Raw genomic sequence first — 16,957 nt, 5'->3', positions numbered from 1 at the left:
ACTAAAGGGAGCTCTTTACCCAGAACAGCGCTATGTAGGTCATTTGAAGTATCTTTCAGTTCAAAATTTATTATTTACTGCTAGTCCTGTGGTCAACATTGAACAACACAGTGATCATGTACTGATATTAACATTTCCTACATTGGCTGTTAAATATTTTGCCAAAAATAGTCTCCACAGCACTTCCTCGTGTCGACTCGTAATGACTGTGACCAAGTGAATTCAGAATAATCTAGTATGTAGCTGTATCTTAGATCATCTATAGTGAGATGTTTTGACTGAGATAACTAAATTGTAGCAACATTTAAAAATAAAAGCAGATGCACTATAATGAACACTTGCAGTAGCTCTTAACACTTGGGATTGTCATGCAGCTTTCTAAGTAGTCACTTGCATTATGTCATTATGTATTCTGTTTTGGTCTATTCCATTCTAACTTTGATACCCTAAACAGCAGGATGCTGTAGCTTTCCCTGTTTGATCACGACAGTGTAACTGGATAGATTTAGTTCTTGGGAAATCATGATAGCAAAGTTAATTCCAAGTCGATAGTCTTTTAAAATACCAGTTGGTAATTCCGTAATTCGGCTCGTTCCGCTCCAGGTGGGTTGACAATTATGCGAAACTATACACATGAAACACTTATTATTTATTGATTTAAGCTTATATATAGTCTCCCACTACTACCAACATTCAAAGGAAAACAAGCATAAAGAAGTGGGAGATCAGTGGAATAATCAGCGATAGATAACTGAACAATATCATCCGATCCAAGAGTACGGTAAATTTCTGTTAGAGATAACAATTCAAGACAGCCAGTGTTCATGATAGTGAAAATTCACTGTAAATGAGATGATATGTTTAATGGACTAGTAACCAAAGCAGGATCCAAAAATATTGAACATCCGCCAAACAAACGGATGGCATATGCACTACAAGAAAAAAAAAAAAAGGTCCGCAATGCGTACGCGTGTTTAATGCGTTTCAGTCAACTGGAGCCACAATCAGAGATGGAGAAAGGGTGAGCCGTTCATGGAGTAGTGGAACAGATCATAAGATTTAAGCAGGAAATGTTATTGACAGAAGAAGACTTTGTTTACCAAGGGATGTCAAATTAACTTGTACATGAAGTGTCAAGATGGTTTCCTGGAATTACTAAGCCTGTAAGTCCTGAATTACACTGAAGTTCTGATGCTAAGTTTTTACCATGACTGTAAAGGAAATATAGACATGTTGAACAACAATCAATTTGCATGGAGAATTTGCTAAGTTCTTTCATTGAAATGAAACTGTAAGCACAATAAAAAGAAACCAATAATGCTAATACACTGTACATTTTTTATACTTCTTACAATAGTTTGTTGTAAGGTTACATATGCATGTTAATCAATGGGTAATGGTTTGTAGAATATCTGCTGGGCAGAAGAGTGTTCCTGATGACGGAATCAGAGTCTCCAAGTGGTTGTCAGAATACAGTGGTTGCACAAAGAGTTCTGTGAATTAGCTCAACTCCTCACATAAAACATATTTGATGAGATGTTGATACAAAGTAAGATACCTCAATGTCAAAAAATAAATAACAATGGAGAACAGAGCGTTCCATTTCCCATTGCTCAGTGTGCCTGACTTTGGTTTACTAGGTTCTTGTGCTCACATCTGACATGGCATGGTGCAGATGTCTTGCGTTGTTCTTTGTGTCAAAATTATTCAGGGCCAACTTTAACTCAAAGTGTAAGAGCATGTTTCCAAGGCAACTGTCCACAACTCTCTCCCTCACTCTCTCCCTCTTTTGCTGATGAATAATTATCAACTACAACATTTGGATAATAAATCACTTGTTCAACGATTTCATGTGCAGTATCGATGTATAATTTCACTCATTGTTTGTGCATTGACCTGATCATCAAAATACCGCACATTGACTCATAACAATATAGAGCAATACTTTGTACATCAAAACATCTATTAAGATATATGTGCTGTGTTGCATTGCATGGTATACCATAATAGCCATTCACTCTATGAGATGCACCTGCAGGGAAACATGATGGTAGTTGTATTAATCATCTCTTGTTGATATTTGTTTCCATGAATACAACTCCCATGATTCCCCACAGGCACCTCTCATAGAGGAAATAGAGCATTATAATTAAGTTATTGAAAACAAAGTTAACATGGAATGCAGTGTATGACATTTGCAGACTGCAAACTACATTTAGGCCTAAATAGTGGCCTGGTTAGCCTAAAAGTCCCTCTGGTTAACCTAAATATCACTCAGGCTAGCCTTAATAGTGCTCAGGTTGGCCTGTTTACGGTTAGCTCTTGGTAATGGAAATGAGGATGCGATAATGAATAAAAAGTGTGCAGTCTGGAAAAGTCATAGACCCCCTGGATGTAAGTCAGTTAGCTACGTGTATCAGTCTACAGAAAATAGTGTATTGTTCTTACAGAAAATCTTGAAGAGCTATAGAGGTCACTTCCTGTAATCATATTGGCAGTGAAACAAGTATGCAAATTAATATATTCTATTTGAAGAGACAATTCAACACATTGCTTACCAGCCTTTTCACCAAAGAGTATTTCATTTCCTTGATTTGTAATCTACAGACACAGTGGTCATTGAACCAATCATATCAAATATTGTACGGCCTGGACTTTCCTCCACAGCATTCAGTTTGCCATGCAAACAGTGTGATATGTAGTAGTAGAACCTCATTATGTATAAACCAAAACATCATTTGATTCCAGTTTGTCATAGTGTACCTAAGCTTAAGTTGTTGCGATGCTGGCAGGTAAAACTCAGTTAAATAAAAATCGCAAGCATCAAATTCCAGCATCCCCGGTAAACATGTGATGAGGTAGCCGATCATACTCGCAAACTGATCTTTCCATTTAACACGATAACAAGCAGTTCCAGCAAGTTCAGCAGTTCGACTGAAATCACACCTCAATTTGACTATATCATATGTAGACATGCTAAAGAAAATTTCAAGTTCTCGAGGGCTGTGCAGCACTTTCGGAGAAAGGAAGAAAACGACAGAGCGACTGAGAAGTGGAAAATAACTTAGACTTACCTTGAAAATTGGACACCAACTCGCGACGGAAAGCTGTCAAAATTATTCGAAACAGGAAACACGACAACGACAGCACAACATCCAACGATAGGCCCAGCAAGTTGTAGCAATGTGGCCGCCTTTACTTGAACGCTCAAATGACACTGCTTCCCATACACACGAACGACGTGAACCAGCATTAGGGCGCCATTGCGCCCGTGTACTTGGTGTTCGGCCTTCCCGATTTAATACGACAGCAATACGAAATAACACTCGTGATGATTCATATCTTCGGGAAATCCCACGGGACCTTCGAAGTTTTACACTCGGAACGAGTCTTCGAAGTTTTACACTGGGAACGAGGTTGAGGTGCGCGCGGATCCCAAGACTTACGATCTCCGTCAACAAAACGAAATAATAATACGAAACAATAATACGAAATAACACTCGTGATGATTCATATCTTCGGGAAATCCCACGGGACCTTCGAAGTTTTACACTCGGAACGAGTCTTCCAAGTTTTACACTGGGAACGAGGTTGAGGTGCGCGCGGATCCCAAGACTTACGATCTCCGTCCCCGATTATCGCTCCTGGCAGAAACGTAAAAGGTTGGATTCGTATACTGATCGCCAGCTGAGCACGCAGCTGACATGCATGTACGGTAGTACGATTTGGACTTCTTGCAGTAAAGAAAATCTTTTGAAAGTCCTGCGTCTTCAGAAACGTGCGGCTAGAATTATCCTCGTCGCCGAAAGAACAGCACCTTCTGTCGGCTTATTTAACACCTTGAAGTGGGTTCCCTTTTATGCTGAATCATATATAAATCGATGCGCTCTAACCTACAAAAGGCTGAATGGCAATACCCCGGAATATATAAATGATTTACTTATCAGAAACTCTGACACTCATAATAGATCAACACGTTTTTGTAATATAAACTTAATGTGCCTGCAATTTAAGAGAATTACTGAAGGGGGTCGAGCGTTTGCTGTGCGAGCCACAAAAGAATGGAACAAATTAAGTGTGGACATCAAACAGAGTACCAGTGTAAAAAATTTTAAGCGCTCCCTTTTTAAAATAATTTTAGATAATCAAATTCTTAGCAAACTATTCCTGTAATTTTTTTTAAAATTCGTAAATAATCACATTTTATAAATATTTTACGATGTATGTAGGCTTAATTATTTTATTTTAATTATTTTTAATATTGTTACGCTTGTACTATTTCTTTCTTTTTCTAACATTTTAATTTTTGAGGGGCATTAGGTTATCAGTTTTAATACTGTCAAATGTTACCCTCGTAAAATAAAGTCTTACCTACCTACCTACCTACTTACCACTCGTCACGCAACCTGTTTCGCTCCCAGTGACTTCCGGTACGGGGTAGTGATTTTCATTTGTTCAATAAAACATGGCTGTGCGCAGAAATTAGCACAAGGAATTTCGGAACAATTCAGTAAGAATGAAATTCACAAACTGCAGGGATTTGTTTCGTTGTTTCTCCGTCTGTATTTCTGTCAGTCCACCTACATGTATCTATTAATCATTCATTTATTAATTTACGTTTTGGTTTTTTCTTCTTTTACCAGTGTCATTGACGAATTTAGCAGCTGAGGTGAGGCAAATGAAGGACAACATTTCTTATGTTCAATCCTTGACAAGCAATAAAATGGTAGGTTATACATTAGTACATTCGCTGTAGCCACTCCCCTGTAAACCTTTTCGCCTACTCGACCATTTTTGCTCATGGGTGACGTAACATCCATGAGCCTAGGAGGCAGTCTAATGGCACTCACTCGCTCGATTCTGATTAATTCATTCATTAAACTTGAATTAAACAATTTTCTCCTACCTCCCCTACTAAGTATTGTTTTTGTCCAAGAGTGTTCAGTCGTCTCCAGGAGGGTTTTTGACGAGGGGAGACTAGAAAGGCGTAAATTTTTGCCCGAAAAATAGAGAGCCTGGGTACGAGTCTGTTGAGCGCATCAAAGATTGAAGTCGGCCATTTTGGTTTCACGTGTTTTTCTTTCGTAAATATGTTGTTTTTTTCACTATCGGCTTTTGCTCGCACGTAATTGAAAGCTGTTAGAGGTATTTATGACTCTGGTGATGTATCGGTCACAACAGCACGGCCGGCGAGGTCAAAGAATTGATACAAGAAATCAGAAAGTGGGATCGTGTTAACGTAGCATATGGGGGAAATTAAGCTCTTAGCTTTTTCTTTTGGCAAGAGAATTGGATGGCTTCCACTCGCTTTCTCTCCTTGTGGAGTCCTAGGTAAGCTTAAGCTCTTGTAGTCTGCGAACGGGCTCCCGGCGAGGACGGAAAAAAAATCGGTGAGCGCGAAACTGAAGAATTCGGAGAGCAAAGCGATGGGGGCGGCTTTCGGGCTCACCGGGAGCCTGTTAGGAGGCTAAAGTTCTTGTTAAGTTTGGTTTCATTGTTTCGTTATTGTTTTATTTTGTATACACACATTGAAATTCTGCCTGTGTTATTATTATCCGACGGAAGTTCGAAATTTGTAAGCTCATTTTAAAATACTTGAAGTAAGAAATTCACACTTCATTTCTTTTATATTCCATGCAGTTCGACCAGAGGGACAATTTCTTCAGAGATGGTGTGCAAGTCAACCTACATGTACGATCGAGTACATGTAGGTTGTGATCACGGATGGCCAAATTGAGTCCAAGAGACTGTGTAGATCTACTTTTTGCGAGAGAGATATACTGTCCAATTGTGACTAACATAAGCCGAACGCATGGTGGCTAGTGATTTAGAGAAATGAGAGATTTAAACAAATTTAAATCAAAACTTGAAATAGTTATGAAGAAGAGAATGTTTGATACTTGTCAACATAAGTATGCTCTGTAATCATTGCAAAAATTTATTAGAGGAGACGTATCTGCAGTCCTTTTGAATATTACTGCATTGCTAGTGAGATTAGCACAAACAGTTACCAAGATATATAGGAATAAAATACTGTGATTTGTGTTTCCAAGAACGAAAATTGTTATTTTACTTGCATACACTACCATATTGATTGCACCAAGCTAGGGGGGCTTCTCCCTATAGTTGACTAAAGGTGCTCTTTTTTCAGGCTGGAGGTATTATAAGACTTAACAGGACAGGGATTTCAAACATTGATTATTTATCCAAGAAATAGGATTTAGTGGGGCCACATTAGGTTTGTGAAAGGGGGTTCAAGCTAGAAGCTACATGTATATGAAAGGGAAGCCTTTCCTGTCAAAAACATCATGTAAAATGGATAGGGTATTGACCTTGGAGCAGAGCATCCTTGTATAAAAGCTTGTTACTTCCCTTCCCGCTCCCCGTGAACATAGTTATACAGTAAAAAAAAAACTTATAAATTTTAAATAAAAAAGTACCCTTTACTTTGGGTTCAAGATTGAAACAAAACTGTCTGAAATTCTCATAGTAATCAAGGAAATACCTTTCTTTCTATAGATTTCCCATTTACCAGCAAGCTAAAATCAAACTGTTTATATTTGACATAGCTTAATGTAAACAAGATTTTGCCAATATCCATGTCTCACTTAGGTGAAATTCTGGCAAAATACTTTTGGCAGTTTTGGCATTCACAAGTTGATTGTCTAACATAAATGTTAAAATCATGTATTATAATTTTTGCATAATTGTTATACTCAGTTGTTTCATAATGTTAATGAACAAGGACCATAATCAATTTACCTTGACCCAAAATGTACAGCTGACTCCCTAATATTCTATATGTATTATAACCAACTTCAGTGACTAGGTGTCAATTTTGGACAGACTGGTGAAAATGGTGAAATCTCATTTAATTAATGATATCATTTTGAAACAGACTGTTGTTATTCTTTGACACTACATCATGTACAAGTTGATTTTAATTAATAACAATGTTGCAGTTCCAATCAAAATTAATTATTATCCCTTTTAAAAGTTATAAGCAGTCTGTGTAAACAACCTGTTATTTGATTTTTGTATTTCTTTTCCATTTCGAGCCGTCTGGGCTCGAGCCCTGTTTGGGAACATTGTATTGTGTCCTTGGGCGAGACACTTTACTCTCACAATGTCTCTATCCACTCCGGTGTATACAAAGGTACTGGCAAATTTAATGTTGGGAGGTAACCCTGCGATGAATTCGCATCCCATGCAGAGGGTAGTAGAAGTACTCCTAGTCACTTCATGCTACAGAAACTGGAAAAAATGCTGACCTGATAGGGCACATATGCAGACTTCCAATTCTGAGTTGCCGTTTGCTTCTTTTTCAGAACAAGTGCTTGTGCAAAACGTTTCACATGAAAATGACTTGATTTTCATGAGAATGAACGTAGAGGTGACATACATTACGAATAGTTTCGCACAAAGACTCATTTTGCCACAGAGGCAAAAGTAAACTTGGGATTGGCCTATTCGTCCATGAGCTGGCTCAGGGAGCCTTTGATTCTTAATTGTTCACCGATGAAGGTGACTATACGTCGATTTTACAAGGTTGGCAAGTGGCGGTAAGTGCTTTTTTTTGTTGTTTGTTTGTTTGTTTGTTTTTTTTTCGCTAATACAGACATACATCGAACATTTATTAATTTAGATTAAAGCTTCTCTTTCGTAAAGGAACTAGAAACTGAATCGCCTAACCACAACAGATAGAAGAAACTTAAAGTGAACCGCATTTAAGACGTCATTTAAAACTCGATTGAAACATTAGATTATTTTACAGTTCTGTAAAATTTACCGACCCTCTCCACGATACCAGGGTTTGAGTTCTCCTTATAACGAGAGAGATTAGAAACTCGTTAGGATGATAACAGGATGAATTACAATTGAAAAAAAAAAAAAAAGAAAGAAAGAAACCCGACCGGTGAAAGTTGTTAACTGAAAAAATCCACTTGGTCACAAAAACACTTCACGTTAGCAGAAGAAAAATGTAAACACAAACAATCATAGTCTGGACATGGAAACAATCTATTTGATTACTCTTATGCATGTAACATATTGAATTACTTTCCTTTATTCTGTTTAAGGATCAATATACGACACTTCTCTGGTTTGCGATACAACAAGAAGCGAACGCAAGTCTAACTGAGAAGCTGATCGATGTCCAACAGCAAATCATGGACCTGAATCAAAAAGTAATTGAGTTGTCTAGCCATGGTAAAGTTAAGAATGGAATGACAGTGATGGTGGCGGGAGTGTAGGCTTTTGTCGAAGGTCGAGGGTCGAGGGTTGAGGTAATATTTAAAAAAAAAGTTAATATTAAAAATATTAGTAATATTAAATAAATATATCACGCTAGTTCGCGCCGTTCATCTCTTCAGTACTTTCTCGCCTTACGCGTGTTTTGTTAGCGTTTGAAGTCATTCTTCTCTTTCTTCTTTCTTTCTCACCCTATGGAAAAAATAGTAGAGCGTTTAGGGTACGAAGTTACCTTCAATCCGCCTGGGGACGGCGATTGCTTCTATGCCTCGGAGGCAAAGGCCTTAGGAATTGAAACGCAGAGCCTGAAGAAGGTGGTCTTCGACTTTCTGAAGAGCCGCCAGTTTGATGTTTGTTTACACAACTTTGTTACTGAATTTGCTTATGCGCCGTCTACAAACTACTGCGTACTTGAAAAATTCTAACGAGCGAACGAGCGAGTAACTCGGATACAAGACAAAGAAAGATTTATTAAAGAACAGATTTATTTCGAACGCAACTACTTTATGTTAGTTGCATTTAGTTCGCCAGTTCTGTTCTTCAAAAGTGTTTTTCGGTGTGAAATTTCGTGCAAAGTTTGAAGTTGTACTACAAAAACAAGTTTTTTTGTCAGTGTTTTCGTAGTTTAAACTCGTATATGGCTCATTTGTTATCTCCCAGGAACGAGCATAATCTTTGCTTCTTTGCCAGGCATTCAAACAATATAATTCCTGGACTGTCTCCTTCCGAAAACGACCGACATCTTTGTACGTGAGGCGTGCATTCTGCATATTACGGTCCTTAGTACATTGTTCGGCGTTGTTCACGATAAATTCACGTCCCCAGTTTCCACTCTCTACGCATGACCCTCCTTTTGGCCATGTAAATATCCTCTATAAATCTTATAAATCGTATATATATATTTTTTTTCGTGACTCAATAAATAATTTACCCTGGACCCTGGACCCTCGACCCTCGATATGTTACCCTCGACCCTCGACCCTCGACAAAATCCTACACTCTGGTGGCTGTGACGCAGGTGCAGGTGGTGCCGGTGGTGGTAACGTAACGTAGTGGTTGGGGTAGTGCTTGTGGTAGTGCTAGTCAGTAGCCAGTTCCCTCAGTTTGATGCACCTTCAAGGAGTCATGATAGTTGTGCATGTAGTCATCAATTGCAGTGTTTTGATGAGTTAAACTACCATGATTCCCTTCGAGCGCTTCTCATACATGGAATGGGCCATAATGGAGAAACCGAGACCAGAGTGCAAAAAAGAGTTATTCTACATAGGGTAGATCTTTTTTGTAGGTTAGAGGCAGTGGCTGAAACAAACTGAGGTTATCACTGACTGCTGTCGACCTACAGGAAAATGGTGCATATCTAAACAAAGGTTAAAAAAAAAAAAAATCCACCAACCCTAGAGCACGTGCTATCATGGCCGGACTTCTCATGACTCGGCTAACGGGTGTTTCTATTATGTGGTCGGTCGGTTGCTCAAATAAAAGTAGAAATACCTGACACACACACAAAAAAATTGCCTTAGAACGCAGCCATTTAAGTTCTTCGCCGACAATCCGGCCTTTGCGGGCAGCTCGTTTGCTGTCAGTTATCCCTTCGATCGTTTTTCTCTCTTGTCTGAGTTGTTGGCCGAGTTCGTTGAATTTGTGACTCGTTTTTGTTTGTCTGAGATTTTAGAAACAACCTTCCTCTGTTTAGGTGGTAGGTTTGATTACATTCCCTGCTTAGGTCGGGTAGGTTCTAAGTCGACTTTGTTCAGAATAGATGTCCTCGAGTACATGTAGATGGTTAAAGTTAAAGGAGAAAGTCACTCCAAAAACCGTCTATTTTTTTCCATCACCAATAAAAAGTTCACAGTTGAGTTACTTAACGTTGCTTTAGCTTCTGAAGTGGATGCGATCCTAATGAAAAAGAAGTGAAAAGTTCGACACCGGCAGCCGCCATTTTGAAAGGATCTTGAAGGCCAGGCCGCATATCCATGACGTCATTCCGTCTTAGAATGTGTTTGTTCCATTGAGCTTTAGAATGGCTGCGCTTGAAGCTAGAACGTGCTAGTGATTCCGGGGGTGATAATAATCAAGTTGAATGTAACGATTGGTTGGAAAATGCTCTGTGGTGTACTTGTGGGAGACACTGGAAAAGTTGAAAATTTACAGAGTATGTAAATAACATGTAATTAACATGTAAATAATCAAAAAGAGACTGTAAAGAATAATTTACATGTTTTCCCCCCTTTTACATGTTTTGGAGGTTTCATGTAAAAAAAACATATAAATATTTCAAGTGAAACATGTAAATGATGAAGAAAACACTGTAAATGTTTCAAAGCAAAGGCCTAAGATCATGTAAATAACATGTAAACTGTTCCTGCAAATACTGTAAATAGCCTGTAAATTTCTTGTGATTCAACCTGGAAACCCGTAAATAACATGTAAATTTAATACAGGGAGACTGCCAAAATACTGGAAATAACATGTAAATAAAAAAGGGGAGCCTGTAAATAACGTGTAAATCAAAAAAGGGAGGCTGTAAATAACACGTAAATCGAAAAAAGGAGCCTGTAAATAATGTGTAAATCGAAAAAGGGAGTCTGTTAATAACATGGAAATCAAAAAAGGGAGCCTATAAAGAACATGTAAATCGAAAAAGGGAGCCTGTAAATAACATGTAAATCGAAAAAGGGAGCCTGTAAATAACATGGGAATTGAAAAGGGGAGCCTGTAAATAACATGGAAATTGAAAAGGGGAACCTGTAAATAACATGTAAATTGAAAAGGGGAGCCTGTAAATAACCTGTAAATTGAAAAAGGGAGCCTGCAAATAACATGTAAATCGATAAAGGGAGCCTGTAAATAACATGTAAATCGAAAAAGGGAGCCTGTAAATAACATGGAAATCGAAAAAGTGAACCTGTAAATAACATGTAAATCGAAAAAGGGAGCCTGTAAATAACATGGGAATTGAAAAGGGGAGCCTGCAAATAACATGGAAATTGAAAAGGGGAACCTGTAAATAACATGTAAATTGAAAAGGGGAGCCTGTATATAACCTGTAGATTGAAAAAGGGAGCCTGTAAATAACATGTAAATTGAAAAAGGCAGCCTGTAAATAACCTGTAAACTGAAAAATGGAACCTGCAAATAACCTGTAAATTGAAAAAAGGGAGCCTGTAAATAACATGTAAATCGAAAAGGGGAGACTGTAAATAACCTGGAAATGGAAAAAGGGAGCCTGTAAATAACATGGAAATCGCAAAAGGGACGCAGAAACCCTGTACAATAAATAACTTGTAAATAATAAGTTGAAGAAAAATGCATGGAATGTACTGTTTTATTGTAATCAAATCTGTTGACCTTAATTATAATAGTGGAAAATATCCAAATTTATACAGAATCAGAAATTTATTGCAATCTGAACAAACTCAGTAAAATTCAAATAGTTTTTATGCCATGAATAGGGTTTACAATGTATACATTGCAACAAATAAAACATGTTTTCTTTTCTTTCTATCCATAACAAGACGACTTAAATGTAATTTTGTGCATGGCCAAAATATTTTAAAATACCATGACTGAGCTTCTTTAACCGAATTCAAGCACTTTTCAAGACTACGAAAATTCAAGAGCTTTTCAAGATTGTGCGAAACCATGTCATATTCAGCTCTATTTAATTCATAAGTTATAAAATGATTAAGAACTATACTGTTGTCAGCTACAACTAGTAAAAATTTTGCAATTTAGGTGTTTGCGAATGGATACCTGTCTTAAATATATACTAAATTCACAAAGTCAAATGTAACATAATGATAATACCTTTGTCATAAAATGAATGACTAAACTGTTTTTTCTTACAAAGTAATTAATGTAGGATTAAATTAGCCTTAATAATTATTATGAAAAATGTGGGAGGCACGATGGCCTCGTAGTTACATGTAGTGAGCTCAATTCCTGATCGAGCGGTCCGGGTTCAAGCCCTAGGCGGGTACATTCTGTTGTGTTCTTGTGCAACACACTTTACTCTCAGTGCCTCTTCACCCAGCTGTATAAGTGGGTACCAGCGAATTTAATGGTGGGGTAATCCTGTAATGGACTGGCATCTCATCCAGGGGGAGTAGAAATATAAATAGTCCTAGTCGCTTCCTGCTACAGAAAGTGGGATAAGCTCCAGCCTGTTGGGCCACGTGGCTCGTATGCAGACTTTACCTTTACCTTATTTTGAAAATTACTGCAATGTAAGTGTGGAGTATTGATCAACTTTTTTCATGGAGTGAATTGTTCTTTTGAAATAACAGAAAATAGGAAAAAAACATTTACCACAAGATAGAGATTGACATTTTAAATTCATCATAAAAACATTCATGCCAAAGGAATACTACATTGCATAACATAAAACAAGGCTTCTGACATCTTTTAGGCTACGTTTACAAAGTCACACTTTCCTTCTTTTTCCAAAACTGTACGGAATCCAAACAGTACAAACATTTTGGACCCCTGACGAAACATTCACTGTAAACAATATTCAGACTGGTGAAGATCCAAAATTTTACTTTTTTGTGTGATAAAAAAACTGTACCGTAGAAAAGAAAACAACAACAACAACAACAACAACAACAATTCATAGGGGCCTGTTGAAATTGAAAGGCCTATCTAGTACCATAGTTCCCATAACACAACATACGTTAATAAATTATTGTTCTGGTACTACATTTATGTAAACATAGCCTTTGCTTTTTATGATGAAATCTTATAGCTGCTGTATTGAACAATAAGTATCAACCTAGCAATCTAAGATATTTAAATTTAATGCTAATTCACTAACACAGGTACAGTGTAGGTGATACTTCAAAGCATTAAAAATAATGTTTACAGTGGTTGAATTTATGCCAGAAAGCTGTCAGAGCATATCAAAGTGTTGAAGGTCACCATGTTAGACTGTAATGCACCAGGGGCTCATTTCTCGAAGGTCCCAAAAAGCCATACCAAAATCTGAAATCTTATGCTTACAGAGCTGTTTTATTCGCTTATTCTCAATATGAACAGAGGTTTCCTTTACACAAGAAGTTGCAGGCATATAAAGCTCTTAGTTTTTAGACACAGCTCAATTAAAGATGGCTTTATGGGCCCAAAAAGTTCCCGGGCCTTCAAGAAATGGGCCTTGGACCCCTTATAGAGTCATAAGTACTGTAGACTTCTCAGTAGCTGCTTTTTTCCTGATCAAGCATCAATGCCAAGGAGTATGCATGTGTTGACCACTCTCGATTTTACTTCATCCTACAAGTAACATAAAACATTTTGTTAAATAAGATAAGTTATGTCTGTGTATGAATCAGCAAATTCTGTGTATGATATCAATCAGCGAATTTTACACTGAAGTTATTACTTTGTTTCTTATCATTCCAATTTATACTGTGACCTTTGAAATCGGACTCTAGCCGGTCATGTTGACCGGCTAAAGTAATTTTAGCTTGGTCACGTCTCGTTTCTGACCGGTCAAGATATTTACGAAAAAATCAAGTACACGTAATGTGAGCCTAATTAACCCACAAATATAGTTTGTTTGTTCCAGTCACTGCTAGACCGTTTAAAAATTGGCGTAATATTTTTCTGAACAGATTTAACCCCAGTTGCTCGAATGGCATTCCTATCGATCTTGAACGCATGGCAAACAGCAAGCGAATGGTCTTTAGCCGTTCCAACAGATATGCATTGGTGTATGTTTTCGTGAGACGTCATAATAAAAAAGAGATTAAAACTCTCAGATTTACATTTGGGGATTTGATTGTTTATTCAAGAATGAACAACGTGACCGTCCCAACATGACATCACTGGTCAACATGACCGGCGAGTGAAGTTTTTGGCCGGTCAAGTCACCATTCTGGCCAGACATTGCTGTAGCTGCTGTGTGACAAAAACTTTGCATCTCTGATTGGAAGGCACTGAATGTTAGAGGATGTAGAAGAACTAAACTCAAAATCTGTGGCAGTAAATATTCAATGTTCACTATCTTCTACATTGTAATATTCATGCACAATAAATCAAACTCCTATCAATGTTTAAATAATAAGTCAAGTTATTCGCAGGTACAATTTGATTGTTTCTTACTTATGCTCACTTATGCTCTATTGGTGGACAAAGGTACAGATGATGTCATAAACGTTTGTTTTTGTTTCTTTGTTATGTATTACGAAGCAGATAGATTCTATGTCGTCGTGCATCTGTTCAGATGTATTTTCCGCTGTTATTCCAAGTAATTAGTCGCAGTTGTTTTCGTCTTACACCTGCCGCCCTCACTATTGTGCATTCTGTTTTGCATGGATGTACTGATTGGCCAGTTATTAGTATTTATACTCTCCGCTGTCTCTCGAGTACCATTCACGCTCGCGGTTCCATACAGTTTATTCATCTTTTTGGTTTGTGTTTTCCTATTCGTGTGATGCCCAATGACCATTCGTGTGATGACCAAAAAGAGAGCGAAGGTTCGTCCGTTCCGGCTGAAGTAGGCTAAACGTCTTCAGGTGATAGTGGAGGCAACTCAGCAGCCGTTGATCAAGTCTTTTCCATGTTTAAGGATTTTCTTGAGAAAAAATTAGAAGATAAAGGAAAGCAAATCGAACAAAGGAGTAAGATAGATAAAGAAGTTGTACAGCTAAAGTTCAAAGGTAACCAGAAACAATTTGAGCTTAATGCCGAGTTAGATGCCATTTTTGGAAGCATTGAAACCGAAAGTGAAAGCATCGAGCCAAATTTGTCGCAGATCAAGAAACTTTCCCAACAAGGCAGGCAACGTATTCGAAAGCGACAGAAGCTGATAAAAATCGCTGATAAAAGTAGGGACGGCCGGCAGGTTGTAGTCGAGTACGAGTCGGACGAGCTTACATCCGGCTCCGAAGATGAAAAGCGTCTTAAGAAGGCAAGAGAAGCGGCGAGCCGTAAGAGGCGTCAAAAGGAACAACTCTCCAGGGATCGTGGAAAGAAACCAAGAATTGCTTTGGGCGCTGATTATCAGCCTCTTCGTGGTAAGAAAACGAGCCCCCTCTTTACTTTGTATATTCATATGTGTTTTGGATCCGCTTGCGCATCCTACCATATTTCTCGTGTGATTTGTTTGTATTACGGGAATTTAAGGGTAAAATGATTTACGTTCGTTTGAGCGAAGCGAATTAGAACGTAAATGTATTTTCCGCTGTTATTCCAAGTAATTAGTCGCAGTTGTTTTCGTCTCACACCTGCCGCACCCACTATTGTGCATTCTGTTTTGCATGGATGTCCTGATTGGTCAGTTATTAGTATTTATACTCTCCGCTGTCTCTTGAGTACCATTCACGCTCGCGGTTCCATACAGTTTATTCATCTTTCTGGTTTATTTCAAAGTGTCTGCCAGAGAGTTGTCCTCCTTCACAGGTCAAATTATTTCCACCGGGCCTGTAGTTGGTAACATTGGCAGGATAATGACCAAACATTGTGTCTTGTCCACCTTGTGCAAAGATAACTGGGATTCTATATTCCGTCTCGACGATTACTGCAGGGAAGAACTGTATTTTTGGAAGGAAAATATGGTTAATATCAACTCTAGGTATTGCTTTGTAAGTAAAGATCCTAGTTATTTTGTATATTCGGATGCAAGGGCTACCGGAGGTGGAGCAATTATTGACTTTAACAATGATTTTGTGTGCCACAAAATGTGGTCGGAGAACGAGAGAGTTCAAAGTTCAACGTAGAGGGAGTTGTCTGTTATTGAGTTTTCATTGCAATCATTTGCCTCAGTGTTGGAAGGATCACACGTTAAGTGGTTTACTGATAGCCAAGCAGCTGGTAAGATTGTTGAAGTGGGTAGCATGAAATTAGGTTTGCATAGATGGCCCGAAGGATTTTTGATATTTGTATTCGATCGGGGATTCATTTAGAAGTGCAATGGATCCCTCGCACTTCGAATCAGCAAGCTGATTATATAAGTCGTTTAATTGATACTGATGATTGGCAAATTACTGAAGAATTTTTTTCTTTTTCTTGATGGCCGGTGGGGCCCGCATAGTGTTGATTGTTTTGCCAATTATTATAATCACAAGCTCCCCAAATATTTTTCGAGGTTTTGGAACCCCAATACTTCGGGTGTTGATTTTTTCTTTCAGTCTCTTCGAGGAGAAAATTGCCTAGTAGTCCCTCCAGTTGGTATCGTCTCACGCGTATTGCATTACTTGAAATCTCAGTGGGCCGTTGGTACGCTCGTTGTACCTCTTTGGCCTTCAGCTCATTTTTGGCCTTTAATTACACACAAGTATAGTAGTTATCTTGTGGCTCACAGTATTCATATCGGGAATGACGTTCTAACCCGCGCAAGAAACCTTAATTCGCTCTTAGGGTCTGGTCTTTTCACAGGAAATATTATTGCCTTTAGATTGAAATTTACTGAGTAATTTATTGGACGGTGTGTCCATTAGCCCAACGATTATTTACATTTGGTGGCGCTGGCCAAAGCAATGTGTTGTTTATCTATGTGGCACTGGCCTAATTAATAGTCTGTCATTTCATGTGGCGCTGTCTTAAACAGCGTATAGTTGATTTATGTGGCGCTGGCCCAATCAATGGTTTTTGATTTACGGGGCACTGGTTCATTGAATAGTCTATGGTCTTATGTGGCATTGGCCCCAACAATGATCGATTTTTATACGGCTCTTTTTTTGTTCTTTTATTATATATGTTTTGTTCTTGTCTT

The 16,957-nt window shown here is 38.1% G+C and overlaps 1 pseudogene; it reads left to right on the top strand.

Annotated features, from left to right (window-relative positions):
* The first annotated feature begins 15,692 nt into the window (after nt 1-15,692).
* Nucleotides 15,693-16,736, top strand: LOC149110724 (uncharacterized; annotated as a pseudogene).
* The last annotated feature ends 221 nt before the right edge of the window (nt 16,737-16,957 follow it).

The sequence above is a fragment of the Orbicella faveolata genome, unplaced genomic scaffold (genome assembly GCF_042242905.1).
Source record: "Orbicella faveolata isolate gen_17 unplaced genomic scaffold, um_ofav_v1 contig_24, whole genome shotgun sequence".
NCBI lineage: Eukaryota > Metazoa > Cnidaria > Anthozoa > Scleractinia > Merulinidae > Orbicella > Orbicella faveolata.
Note: the sequence above shows the minus strand (reverse complement) of the source record. Positions and strands in the feature narration are given on the sequence as shown.